This window comes from Somniosus microcephalus, chromosome 20 (genome assembly GCF_052327205.1).
Source record: "Somniosus microcephalus isolate GS21.2 chromosome 20, FLI_Smic_1.0, whole genome shotgun sequence".
NCBI lineage: Eukaryota > Metazoa > Chordata > Chondrichthyes > Squaliformes > Somniosidae > Somniosus > Somniosus microcephalus.
This window is the reverse complement of record NC_141006.1, coordinates 3,647,639-3,664,046: the sequence shown is the minus strand read 5'-3', so window position 1 is coordinate 3,664,046 and position 16,408 is coordinate 3,647,639. Positions and strand designations below refer to the sequence as shown.

Here is a 16,408-nt window from a genome sequence, read left to right as displayed (position 1 = left end):
GACCATCACTACACACCACACCCCTACTCTCAGACAGAAATCACAGAAATCACAGAAACCCCACAGTGCAGATAGAGGCCATTTCGGCCCATCGAGCCTGCACCGACACATATCCCACCCGATCCCCGTAACCCCTACACCAACACATATCCCACCCTATCCCCGCAACCCCACGTATTTAATCCCCCTAACACTAAGGGTCAATTTATCATAGCCAATCAACCTAACCCGCACATCTTTGGACTGTGGGAGGAAACCGGAGCACCCGGAGGAAACCCACGCAAACACGGGGAGAATGTGCAAACTCCACACAGACAGTCGCCCGAGGCCGGATTCAAACACGGGTCCCTGGCGCTGTGAGGCAACAATGCTAACCACTATGCCACCGTGCAGACACACCTCATTCGCCATCACTGACCATCTCTACACACACCACACCCCTACTCTCAGACACACCTCATTCCCCATCACTGGCCATCTCGACACACCACACCCCGACTCTCAGACACACCTCATTCCCCATCACTGACCATCACTACACACACCACACCCCTACTCTCAGACACACCTCATTCCCCATCACTGATCCTCTCTACACACCACACCCCTACTCTCAGACACACCTCATTCCCCATCACTGACCATCTCTACACACCACACCCCTAATCTCAGACACCCCTCATTCCCCATCACTGACCATCTCTACACACACCACACCCCTACTCTCAGACACACCTCATTCCCCATCACTGACCATCTCTACACACCACACCGCTACTCTCAGACACACCTCATTCCCCATCACTGACCATCTCGACACACACCACACCCCAACTCTCAGACACACCTCATTCCCCATCACTGACCCTCTCTACACACCACACCCCTACTCTCAGACACACCACACTCCCCATCACTGACCATCTCTACACACCACACCCCTCCTCTCAGACACACCTCATTCCCCATCACTGACCATCTCTACACACCACACCCCTACACTCAGACACACCACACTCCCCATCACTGACCCTCTCTACACACCACACCCCTACTCTCAGACACACCTCATTCCCCATCACTCACCATCTCGACACACCACACCCCTACTCTCAGACACGCCTCATTCCCCATCACTGACCATCTTTACACACCACACCCCCTACTCTCAGACACACCTCATTCCCCATCACTGACCATCACTACACACCACACCCCTACTCTCAGACACACCTCATTCCCCATCACTGACCATCACTACACACCACACCCCCTACTCTCAGACACACCTCATTCCCCATCACTGACCATCTCTACACACACCACACCCCTACTCTCAGACACACCTCATTCCCCATCACTGACCTGCTCTACACACCACACCCTACTCTCAGACACACCTCATTCCCCATCACTGACCATCTCTACACACCACACCCCTACTCTCAGACACACCTCATTCCCCATCACTAACCATCTCTACACACCACACCCCTACTCTCAGACACACCTCATTCCCCATCACTGACCCTCTCTACACACCACACCCCTACTCTCAGACACACCTCATTCCCCATCACTGACCCTCTCTACACACCACACCCCTACTCTCAGACACACCTCATTCCCCATCACTGACCATCTCTACACACCACACCCCTACTCTCAGACACACCTCATTCCCCATCACTGACCATCTCTACACACCACGCCCCTACTCTCAGACACACCTCATTCCCCATCACTGACCATCTCTACACACCACACTCCTACTCTCAGACACACCTCATTCCCCATCACTGACCATCTCTACACACCACACCCCTACTCTCAGACACACCTCATTCCCATCACTGACCATCTCTACACACCACACCCCTACTCTCTGACACACCTCATTCCCCATCACTGACCATCTCTACACACCACACCCCTACTCTCAGACACACCTCATTCCCCATCACTGACCATCTCTACACACCACACCCCTACTCTCAGACACACCTCATTCCCCATCACTGACCATCTCTACACACCACACCCCTACTCTCAGACACACCTCATTCCCCATCACTGACCATCTCTACACACCACACCCCTACTCTCAGACACACCTCATTCCCCATCACTGACCATCTCTACACACCACACACCCCTACTCTCAGACACACCTCATTCCCCATCACTGACCATCTCTACACACCACACCCCTACTCTCAGACACACCTCATTCCCCATCACTGACCATCTCTACACACCACACCCCTACTCTCAGACACACCTCATTCCCCATCACTGACCATCTCTACACACCACACCCCTACTCTCAGACACACCTCATTCTCCATCACTGACCATCTCTACACACCACACCACTACTCTCAGACACACCTCATTCCCCATCACTGACTATCTCTACACACCACACCCCTACTCTCAGACACACCTCATTCCCCATCACTGACCCTCTCTACACACCACACCCCTACTCTCAGACGCACCTCATTCCCCATCACTGACCATCTCTACACACCACACCCCTACTCTCAGACACACCTCATTCCCCATCACTGACCATCTCTACACACCACACCCCTACTCTCAGACACACCTCATTCCCCATCACTGACCATCTCTACACACCACACCCCTACTCTCAGACACACCTCATTCCCATCACTGACCATCTCTACACACCACACCCCTACTCTCAGACACACCTCATTCCCCATCACTGACCATCACTACACACCACACCCCTACTCTCAGACACACCTCATTCCCCATCACTGACCCTCTCTACACACCACACCCCTACTCTCAGACACACCTCATTCCCCATCACTGACCATCTCTACACACACCACACCCCTACTCTCAGACACACCTCATTCCCCATCACTGACCATCACTACACACCACACCCCTACTCTCAGACACACCTCATTCCCATCACTGACCCTCTCTACACACCACACCCCTACTCTCAGACACACCTCATTCCCCATCACTGACCATCTCTACACACCACACCCCTACTCTCAGACACACCTCATTCCCCATCACTGACCATCTCTACACACCACACCCCTACTCTCAGACACACCTCATTCCCCATCACTGACCCTCTCTACACACCACACCTCTACTCTCAGACACACCTCATTCCCCATCACTGACCATCTCTACACACACCACCCCTACTCTCAGACACACCTCATTCCCCATCACTGACCATCACTACACACACCACACCCCTACTCTCAGACACGCCTCATTCCCCATCACTGACCACCTCTACACACCACACCCCTACTCTCAGACACACCTCATTCCCCATCACTGACCATCTCTACACACACCACACCCCTACTCTCAGACACACCTCATTCCCCATCACTGACCATCTCTACACACCACACCCTACTCTCAGACACCCCTCATTCCCCATCACTGACCCTCTCTACACACCACACCCCTACTCTCAGACACACCTCATTCCCCCATCACTGACCATCTCTACACACACCACACCCCTTACTCTCAGACACACCTCATTCCCCATCACTGACCATCTCTACACACCACACCCCTACTCTCAGACACACCTCATTCCCCATCTCTGACCATCTCTACACACCACACCCCTACTCTCAGACACACCTCATTCCCCATCACTGACCATCTCTACACACCACACCCCTACTCTCAGACATGCCTCATTCCCCATCACTGACCATCTCTACACACCACACCCCTACTCTCAGGCACACCTCATTCCCCATCACTGACCATCTCTACACACCACACCTCTACTCTCAGACACACCTCATTCCCCATCACTGACCATCTCTACACACCACACCCCTACTCTCAGACACACCTCATTCCCCATCACTGACCATCTCTACACACCACACCCCTACTCTCAGACACACCTCATTCCCCATCACTGACCATCTCTACACACCACACCCCTACTCTCAGACACACCTCATTCCCCATCACTGACCATCTCTACACACCACACCTCTACTCTCAGACACACCTCATTCCCCATCACTGACCATCTCTACACACCACACCCCTACTCTCAGACACACCTCATTCCCCATCACTGACCATCTCTACACACCACACCCCTACTCTCAGACACGCCTCATACCCCCATCACTGACCCCCTCTACACACCACACCCCTACTCTCAGACACACCACACTCCCCATCACTGACCATCTCTACACACCACACCCCTACTCTCAGTCACGCCTCATTCCCCATCACTGACCCTCTCTACACACCACACCCCTACTCTCAGACACACCTCATTCCCCATCACTGACCCTCTCTACACACCACACACCTACTCTCAGACACACCTCATTCCCCATCACTGACCATCTCTACACACCACACCCCTACTCTCAGACACACCTCATTCCCCATCACTGACGATCTCTACACACCACACCCCTACTCTCAGACACACCACACTCCCCATCACTGACCATCTCTACACACCACACCCCTACTCTCAGACACACCTCATTCCCCATCACTGACCATCTCTACACACCACACCCCTACTCTCAGACACACCTCATTCCCCATCACTAACCATCTCTACACACCACACCCCTACTCTCAGACACACCTCATTCCCCATCACTGACCATCACTACACACACCACACCCCTACTCTCAGACACGCCTCATTCCCCATCACTGACCATCACTACACACACCACACCCCTACTCTCAGACACACCTCATTCCCCATCACTGACCATCTCTACAGATACCACACCCCTACTCTCAGACACACCTCATTCCCCATCACTGACCCTCTCGACAAACACCAGACCCCTACTCTCAGACACGCCTCATTCCCCATCACTGACCATCACTACACACACCACACCCCTACTCTCAGACACCCCTCATTCCCCATCACTGACCCTCTCTACACACCACACCCCTACTCTCAGACACACCTCATTCCCCATCACTGACCATCTCTACACACCACACCCCTACTCTCAGACACACCTCATTCCCCATCACTGACCATCTCTACACACCACACCCCTACTCTCAGACACGCCTCATTCCCCATCACTGACCATCTCTACACACCACACCCCTACTCTCAGACACACCTCATTCCCCATCACTGACCCTCTCTACACACACCACACCCCTACTCTCAGACACACCTCATTCCCCATCACTGACCATCTCTACACACCACACCCCTACTCTCAGACACACCTCATTCCCCATCACTGACCATCTCTACACACCACACCCCTACTCTCAGACACACCTCATTCCCCATCACTGACCATCTCTACACACCACACCCCTACTCTCAGACACACCTCATTCCCCATCACTGACCATCTCTACACACCACACCCCTACTCTCAGACACACCTCATTCCCCATCACTGACCATCTCTACACACCACACCCCTACTCTCAGACACACCTCATTCTCCATCACTGACCATCTCTACACACCACACCACTACTCTCAGACACACCTCATTCCCCATCACTGACTATCTCTACACACCACACCCCTACTCTCAGACACACCTCATTCCCCATCACTGACCCTCTCTACACACCACACCCCTACTCTCAGACGCACCTCATTCCCCATCACTGACCATCTCTACACACCACACCCCTACTCTCAGACACACCTCATTCCCCATCACTGACCATCTCTACACACCACACCCCTACTCTCAGACACACCTCATTCCCCATCACTGACCATCTCTACACACCACACCCCTACTCTCAGACACACCTCATTCCCCATCACTGACCATCTCTACACACCACACCCCTACTCTCAGACACACCTCATTCCCCATCACTGACCATCACTACACACCACACCCCTACTCTCAGACACACCTCATTCCCCATCACTGACCATCTCTACACACCACACCCCTACTCTCAGACACACCTCATTCTCCATCACTGACCATCTCTACACACCACACCACTACTCTCAGACACACCTCATTCCCCATCACTGACTATCTCTACACACCACACCCCTACTCTCAGACACACCTCATTCCCCATCACTGACCCTCTCTACACACCACACCCCTACTCTCAGACGCACCTCATTCCCCATCACTGACCATCTCTACACACCACACCCCTACTCTCAGACACACCTCATTCCCCATCACTGACCATCTCTACACACCACACCCCTACTCTCAGACACACCTCATTCCCCATCACTGACCATCTCTACACACCACACCCCTACTCTCAGACACACCTCATTCCCCATCACTGACCATCTCTACACACCACACCCCTACTCTCAGACACACCTCATTCCCCATCACTGACCATCACTACACACCACACCCCTACTCTCAGACACACCTCATTCCCCATCACTGACCCTCTCTACACACCACACCCCTACTCTCAGACACACCTCATTCCCCATCACTGACCATCTCTACACACAGCACACCCCTACTCTCAGACACACCTCATTCCCCATCACTGACCATCACTACACACCACACCCCTACTCTCAGACACACCTCATTCCCCATCACTGACCCTCTCTACACACCACACCCCTACTCTCAGACACACCTCATTCCCCATCACTGACCATCTCTACACACCACACCCCTACTCTCAGACACACCTCATTCCCCATCACTGACCATCTCTACACACCACACCCCTACTCTCAGACACACCTCATTCCCCATCACTGACCCTCTCTACACACCACACCTCTACTCTCAGACACACCTCATTCCCCATCACTGACCATCTCTACACACCACACCCCTACTCTCAGACACACCTCATTCCCCATCACTGACCATCACTACACACACCACACCCCTACTCTCAGACACGCCTCATTCCCCATCACTGACCACCTCTACACACCACACCCCTACTCTCAGACACACCTCATTCCCCATCACTGACCATCTCTACACACACCACACCCCTACTCTCAGACACACCTCATTCCCCATCACTGACCATCTCTACACACCACACCCTACTCTCAGACACCCCTCATTCCCCATCACTGACCCTCTCTACACACCACACCCCTACTCTCAGACACACCTCATTCCCCATCACTGACCATCTCTACACACCACACCCCTACTCTCAGACACACCTCATTCCCCATCACTGACCATCTCTACACACCACACCCCTACTCTCAGACACGCCTCATTCCCCATCACTGACCATCTCTACACACCACACCCCTACTCTCAGACACACCTCATTCCCCATCACTGACCCTCTCTACACACACCACACCCCTACTCTCAGACACACCTCATTCCCCATCACTGACCATCTCTACACACCACACCCCTACTCTCAGACACACCTCATTCCCCATCACTGACCATCTCTACACACCACACCCCTACTCTCAGACACACCTCATTCCCCATCACTGACCATCTCTACACACCACACCCCTACTCTCAGACACCCCTCATTCCCCATCACTGACCCTCTCTACACACCACACCCCTACTCTCAGACACACCTCATTCCCCATCACTGACCATCTCCACACACACCACACCCCTACTCTCAGACACACCTCATTCCCCATCACTGACCATCTCTACACACCACACCCCTACTCTCAGACACGCCTCATTCCCCATCACTGACCACCTCTACACACCACACCCCTACTCTCAGACACACCTCATTCCCCATCACTGACCATCTCTACACACCACACCCCTACTCTCAGACATGCCTCATTCCCCATCACTGACCATCTCTACACACCACACCCCTACTCTCAGGCACACCTCATTCCCCATCACTGACCATCTCTACACACCACACCTCTACTCTCAGACACACCTCATTCCCCATCACTGACCATCTCTACACACCACACCCCTACTCTCAGACACACCTCATTCCCCATCACTGACCCTCTCTACACACCACACCCCTACTCTCAGACACACCTCATTCCCCATCACTGACCATCTCTACACACCACACCCCTACTCTCAGACACACCTCATTCCCCATCACTGACCATCTCTACACACCACACCTCTACTCTCAGACACACCTCATTCCCCATCACTGACCATCTCTACACACCACACCCCTACTCTCAGACACACCTCATTCCCCATCACTGACCATCTCTACACACCACACCCCTACTCTCAGACACGCCTCATACCCCATCACTGACCCCCTCTACACACCACACCCCTACTCTCAGACATACCACACTCCCCATCACTGACCATCTCTACACACCACACCCCTACTCTCAGTCACGCCTCATTCCCCATCACTGACCCTCTCTACACACCACACCCCTACTCTCAGACACACCTCATTCCCCATCACTGACCCTCTCTACACACCACACACCTACTCTCAGACACACCTCATTCCCCATCACTGACCATCTCTACACACCACACCCCTACTCTCAGACACACCTCATTCCCCGTCACTGACGATCTCTACACACCACACCCCTACTCTCAGACACACCACACTCCCCATCACTGACCATCTCTACACACCACACCCCTACTCTCAGACACACCTCATTCCCCATCACTGACCATCTCTACACACCACACCCCTACTCTCAGACACACCTCATTCCCCATCACTGACCATCTCTACACACCACACCCCTACTCTCAGACACACCTCATTCCCCATCACTGACCATCACTACACACACCACACCCCTACTCTCAGACACGCCTCATTCCCCATCACTGACCATCACTACACACACCACACCCCTACTCTCAGACACACCTCATTCCCCATCACTGACCATCTCTACAGATACCACATCCCTACTCTCAGACACACCTCATTCCCCATCACTGACCCTCTCGACAAACACCAGACCCCTACTCTCAGACACGCCTCATTCCCCATCACTGACCATCACTACACACACCACACCCCTACTCTCAGACACCCCTCATTCCCCATCACTGACCCTCTCTACACACCACACCCCTACTCTCAGACACACCTCATTCCCCATCACTGACCATCTCTACACACCACACCCCTACTCTCAGACACACCTCATTCCCCATCACTGACCATCTCTACACACCACACCCCTACTCTCAGACACGCCTCATTCCCCATCACTGACCATCTCTACACACCACACCCCTACTCTCAGACACACCTCATTCCCCATCACTGACCCTCTCTACACACACCACACCCCTACTCTCAGACACACCTCATTCCCCATCACTGACCATCTCTACACACCACACCCCTACTCTCAGACACACCTCATTCCCCATCACTGACCATCTCTACACACCACACCCCTACTCTCAGACACACCTCATTCCCCATCACTGACCATCTCTACACACCACACCCCTACTCTCAGACACCCCTCATTCCCCATCACTGACCCTCTCTACACACCACACCCCTACTCTCAGACACACCTCATTCCCCATCACTGACCATCTCCACACACACCACACCCCTACTCTCAGACACACCTCATTCCCCATCACTGACCATCTCTACACACCACACCCCTACTCTCAGACACGCCTCATTCCCCATCACTGACCACCTCTACACACCACACCCCTACTCTCAGACACACCTCATTCCCCATCACTGACCATCTCTACACACCACACCCCTACTCTCAGACACGCCTCATTCCCCATCACTGACCATCTCTACACACCACACCCCTACTCTCAGGCACACCTCATTCCCCATCACTGACCATCTCTACACACCACACCTCTACTCTCAGACACACCTCATTCCCCATCACTGACCATCTCTACACACCACACCCCTACTCTCAGACACACCTCATTCCCCATCACTGACCCTCTCTACACACCACACCCCTACTCTCAGACACACCTCATTCCCCATCACTGACCATCTCTACACACCACACCCCTACTCTCAGACACACCTCATTCCCCATCACTGACCATCTCTACACACCACACCTCTACTCTCAGACACACCTCATTCCCCATCACTGACCATCTCTACACACCACACCCCTACTCTCAGACACACCTCATTCCCCATCACTGACCATCTCTACACACCACACCCCTACTCTCAGACACGCCTCATACCCCATCACTGACCCCCTCTACACACCACACCCCTACTCTCAGACACACCACACTCCCCATCACTGACCATCTCTACACACCACACCCCTACTCTCAGTCACGCCTCATTCCCCATCACTGACCCTCTCTACACACCACACCCCTACTCTCAGACACACCTCATTCCCCATCACTGACCCTCTCTACACACCACACACCTACTCTCAGACACACCTCATTCCCCATCACTGACCATCTCTACACACCACACCCCTACTCTCAGACACACCTCATTCCCCATCACTGACGATCTCTACACACCACACCCCTACTCTCAGACACACCACACTCCCCATCACTGACCATCTCTACACACCACACCCCTACTCTCAGACACACCTCATTCCCCATCACTGACCATCTCTACACACCACACCCCTACTCTCAGACACACCTCATTCCCCATCACTGACCATCTCTACACACCACACCCCTACTCTCAGACACACCTCATTCCCCATCACTGACCATCACTACACACACCACACCCCTACTCTCAGACACGCCTCATTCCCCATCACTGACCATCACTACACACACCACACCCCTACTCTCAGACACACCTCATTCCCCATCACTGACCATCTCTACAGATACCACACCCCTACTCTCAGACACACCTCATTCCCCATCACTGACCCTCTCGACAAACACCAGACCCCTACTCTCAGACACGCCTCATTCCCCATCACTGACCATCACTACACACACCACACCCCTACTCTCAGACACACCTCATTCCCCATCACTGACCATCTCTACACACCACACCCCTACTCTCAGACACACCTCATTCCCCATCACTGACCATCTCTACACACCACAACCCTACTCTCAGACACACCTCATTCCCCATCACTGACCCTCTCTACACACACCACACCCCTACTCTTAGACACACCTCATTCCCCATCACTGACCATCTCTACACACCACACCCCTACTCTCAGACACACCTCATTCCCCATCACTGACCATCTCTACACACCACACCCCTACTCTCAGACACACCTCATTCCCCATCACTGACCATCTCTACACACCACACCCCTACTCTCAGACACACCTCATTCCCCATCACTGACCATCTCTACACACCACACCCCTACTCTCAGACACACCTCATTCCCCATCACTGACCCTCTCTACACACCACACCCCTACTCTCAGACACGCCTCATTCCCCATCACTGGCCATCTCTACACACACCACACCCCTACTCTCAGACACACCTCATTCCCCATCACTGACCATCTCTACACACCACACCCCTACTCTCAGACACACCTCATTCCCCATCACTGACCATCTCTGCACACCACACCCCTACTCTCAGACACGCCTCATTCCCCATCACTGACCATCTCTACACACCACACCCCTACTCTCAGACACACCTCATTCCCCATCATAGAAACATAGAAGATAGGAGCAGGAGTAGGCCATTCGGCCCCTCGAGCCTGCACCGCCATTCAATGAGTTCATGGCTGATCATCCAAATTCAGTACCCTGTCCCTGCATTCTCCCCATATCCCTTGATCCCCTTAGCCTTGAGAAATATATCCAACTCCTTCTTGAATATATTTAATGAATTGGCCTCTACTGCCTTCTGTGGTAGAGAATTCCACTGGTTCACCACTCTCTGGGTGAAGAAATTCCTCCTCATCTCTGTCCTAAATGGTTTACCCCATATCCTGAGACTGTGACCCCTTGTTCTGGACTCCCCGACCATCGGGAACATCCTTCCTGCATCTAGTTTGTCTAGTCCTGTTAGAATTTTATAAGTTTCAATGAGATCCCCGCTCAGGCGGTGGCGTAGTGGCTATGTCACTAGACTAGTAAGCCAGAGGACTCAGTCAAATGCTCTGAAGATATGGGTTCAAATCCCACCACGGCAGCTGGTGGAATTTAAATTCAATTCAATTTAATTCTGGAATTAAATGTTAGTCTTAGTAATGGCGACCATGATACCATTGTCGATTGTTGCAAAAACCCATCTGGTTCACTAATGTCCTTTCGGGAAGGAAATCTGCCGTCCTTACCTGGTCTGGCCTACATGTGACTCCAGACCCTCAGCAATGTGGTTGACTCTTAATGCCCTCTGAAATGGCCTAGCAAGCCACTCAGTTTTAAACAACCGCTACAAAAAACAATACCTACACCATATGGACTGCAGCGGTTCAAGAAGGCGGCTCACCACCATCTTCTCAAGGGTAATTAGGGATGGGCACTAAATGCAGGCCTAGCCAGCGACGCCCACATCCCATCAATGAATTAAAAAAAAAAAATTCTTCTAAACTCCAGCGAGTACAAGCCCAATCGACCCAACCTCTCCTCATACGCCATTCCGGCCATCCCAGGTATCAGTCTGGTGAATCTTCGCTGAACTCCTTCCATGGCAAGAACATCCTTCCTCAGATAAGGCGACCAAAACTGCACACAATACTCAAGGTGTGGTCTCACCAAGGCCCTTTACAACTGCAGCAAGACATCCTTGTTCCTGTACTCAAACCCTCTCGCTACGAAGGCCAACATACCATTTGCCTTCTTAACCGCCTGCTGCACCTGCATGCTTACCTTCAGCGACTGGTGCACAAGGACACCCAGGTCTCTTTGCACTTCCCCCTTCTCCCAATCTATTGCCATTCAGACAATAATCTGCCTTCTTGTTTTTGACACCAAATTGGATAGCCTCGCATTTATCCACGTTGTATTGCATCTGCCATGCTTCTGCCGAATCACCCAACCTGTCCAAATCATACTGGAGTTTCTCGGCATCCTCCTCACCGCACAAACGTCCACCCAGCTTTGTGTCGTCTGCAAACTTGGAGATATTACAGTTCCCTCGTCCAGATCATTAATATATATTGTGAATAGCTGGGGTCGAAGGACCGATCCCTGCGGTACCCCACTAGTCACTGCCTGCCACTCGGAAAAAGACCTGTTTATTCCAACTCTTTGCTTTCTGTCTGCCAACCAGTTCTCTATCCAAGTCAATACATTGCCCCCAATCCCATGTGCCTTAACTTTACACACTAATCTCTTATGCGGGACCTTATCAAAAGTCTTTTGAAAGTCCAAATACACCACATCCACTGGTTCTCCCGTATCTATTTTACCAGTTACATCCTCAAAAAATTCCAGTAGATTAGTCAAGCATGTAGTTCAGTATGATCTGGAATGCACTGCCTGAAAGGGTGGTGGAGGCAGATTCAACTGTAGCTTTCAAAAGGGAATTGGATTAGTACCTGAAGGAAAAAAAATTTCAGGGCTATGAGGAAAGGGCGGGGGAGTGTGAGTAGCTGAAGCACTCATGCAGAGAGCCAGCATGGGCTCGATGGGCCGAATGGCCTCCTTCTGTGCTGTAACCATTGTATGATTCTATGATGTCCTGCCACCTTGAAAGGTTTGAATATGCGAATCCCCAGGTCTCTGTTCCTGTACCCGCTTTAAAATTGTATCATTTAATTATATTGCCTCTCCTCATTTTTCCTTCCAAAATTATTCACTTCACACTGCTCTGCATTAAATTTCATCGGCCATGTGACTTCCCATTTCACTAGTCTATCTATGTCTTCCTGAACTCTTCTTCTATCCTCATCACTGTTTACTACATTTCCAAGCTTTGTGTCATCTGCAAACCTTGAAATTATGCCCCCAATACCATATCGTTAATATGTATCAGAATGAGGAAGGGCGGGGGATACCACACTATACTTCCCTCCAGTCTCATAAACAACCATTCAGCACATCTCTCGGCTTTCTGTCTCTTAGCCAATTTCGTGTCCAGGCTACTACTGCCCCTTTGATCCCATGGGCTTCAATTTTGCTAACAAGTTTATTACATGGTACTTCATCGAACACCTTTGATATTGTAACAGAAAACAATTGATACTTTGGCTACAGTTCACAATTCTGGTCAGAATCCTTACATTTTGGTTCCTGATTTGCCACCCACATTGTGGTCCATTTGATACCGAGTTCCTTGGCATATTCATCACCATACCAGACCAGCAGCTCGCACCGGGGAGGAACAGGCTTCCAGGTCCTGTAATAAATTTTGCCGCAGTGCTGAAAGGCTACAAGGTTCTGCTCCTCCTCCTTTCTGGCGCAGTTAACAAACCTGGAACATAACATACAAACACATAAGTGGACATAAATAAGTTAAAATTGTAAAATGAATACAGAATGAAAAGTATATTATTATAGTGTGTTAGAATGAGAGGACATGTCCCCAGCCATGGACAAATTTCAACTTTAAACATGCTGTCAGGAGAGGACACTCAGTGGGGACCAATCACTTCAGTGTAGATACGAAAGATAATGGCCCCAATATTTCCAAGGAGGGAGTGGGGGGAGTGTCTGACGGGGGTGGGGGATGTGCAGCGACCCAGAAATACGGGTTTCCCGGAGTTCCCGCTGAACGCCTAGAGCTGATTAAAAATTTTAAAAAATTTTGGCTCAGTTTCCCAGCCACAGCCACCCCGAATGTTGGGTGGGATATTGTACTGGATGGATCATATGAAATGGGACAAATGATCTTCTTCATCTGTTACTATCTTGTGATCCTCACAATATGGTATCAGTCTTCCCTCACCTCATCCAATTTGATGTAGATTCATCCTTCGCATCTGAAGAAAGATAAAAAATTGGACAGAACAAGGGCAAGCAGAAGTAACTCATTTAAAGAACAAGTTCACAACTGTCAAATCACAGAATGTTCCAGAACAAAATGTACTGACCATGCTTATGCTTAATTTGCAGAACAGGAAATGAACATGCTGTAGTGTCCGAGGATAAATAATACACGGACTGCAGGAGAACAATAATAACAGGTATTTACTGAACAGAGGGTACTCTTTTTGTTTGGACCCAAAAAACCCCCCAATTAGACTGTAAATAAACAAAAGTTCAACTAAAACTTAACAAATCAAATTAAAATTTGGTTTTCCGGGTTGATAATGCACTCCAGTCCCCGCGGCGCCCACCGGTCGCGGAAATACTCAAGCGGGCCGGCGGACACCGCGTGCTCCAACTCCAGGGCCACCTGGGCGCGAACATGGCCACGGAAGAGAGGCAGGCAATCCGGCTGGACGACCCCCTCGACCGCCCGCTGCCTGGACCAATTGATTGCTCTTTTAGCCAGGCCCAGGAGCAGGCCCACAAGGAGGTCCTCCAACCTGTCCGCTCCCCTCTGCACCGGGTGACCGTAGATCAAGAGCGTGGGACTGAAGTGCAACCAAAAATCGAGGAGCAGCCCCTTCAAGTAGTGAAAGAGGGGCTGCAACCTCTCACACTCCATATAAATGTGAAACACGGACTCCTCTAGGCCGCAAAAATGCAGGCGGCCTGGGAGTCCGTGAACCTACTTAAAACCTTATTGCACGGGACCGCTCCGTGCAACACCCTCCAGGCCAAGTCCCCGATGGAACAAGGGAGGGCTCCCGCATAGAGAGCCCTCCATTGGGGACCTCTGCCACCGCCAGTCAGCAAGACGCCACGCCAAGGCGTGTCCGGACGGTAGACGAAGATGGCAAAGTGGAGAGTGTGCAGGAGCAGCCCGTACAGGAAACCCCTCCACGCGGAATGAAAAGGCACGGAGGGTATTTCCTCGAGACGGCTCAAGTTGTGAGGCGCCGGTTCCCGAGGGGAGTTTCGGGGCCGGGCGCCGATGAGGAATTCCGTCCGAACGGGGGTAAGCTCGGACGGGATCGCCCCACGTGCTTGAGCCGCCTCGATACACCTAGTGGAGTCGGGGCCCAGTGCCGCTTTCACCGATTCGATGGCTTCGACCGCGAGCCGGACGTTGGCCCAGGACAGGTGCCACGCCAGCTCCTCCGGCGCCATCCAGCCCACTCCTCTGCCATTGAGCAGGTCCCCGACTCTGGTCACCTTGCCAGGCACAGCCCTGCCCTCCGCCAGCCGCCCGAACCCGCGTTCGTGGAGATGCAGATTCCTGAGCAGCGGCTCCCGAAGGAGAGCCGCCGCTCCTGACGGGGGAGAGCTCCGCCTAGAAGCGACGTAGTTCCAAACCCATAGTAGTTCCTGGTAGAAGACAGGCAGCTCCCGCAGGCCGGCACGCCTGCCGCCCACTTTCGCAAACAGCTGGCGGAAGTAAAACGTCGCCAGCGCACACCATCTCGGAGGATTCTCGACGTACAGGTATCTCTGC

The 16,408-nt window shown here is 52.1% G+C and overlaps 1 protein-coding gene and 1 long non-coding RNA gene across 2 annotated transcripts in view; both read left to right on the top strand.

Annotated features, from left to right (window-relative positions):
- The window catches only part of trit1 (tRNA isopentenyltransferase 1), a 753,539-nt gene that overhangs the window by 408,019 nt on the left and 329,112 nt on the right, over positions 1–16,408 (top strand). The window lies entirely within an intron of this gene.
- Positions 1–16,408, top strand: part of LOC147103030 (uncharacterized) — a 316,660-nt gene that overhangs the window by 272,705 nt on the left and 27,547 nt on the right. The window contains exon 2 of the long non-coding RNA XR_015072985.1: positions 15,001–15,071. This is a non-coding gene — a long non-coding RNA (uncharacterized LOC147103030). The remainder of the gene's footprint in view (positions 1–15,000; positions 15,072–16,408) is intronic.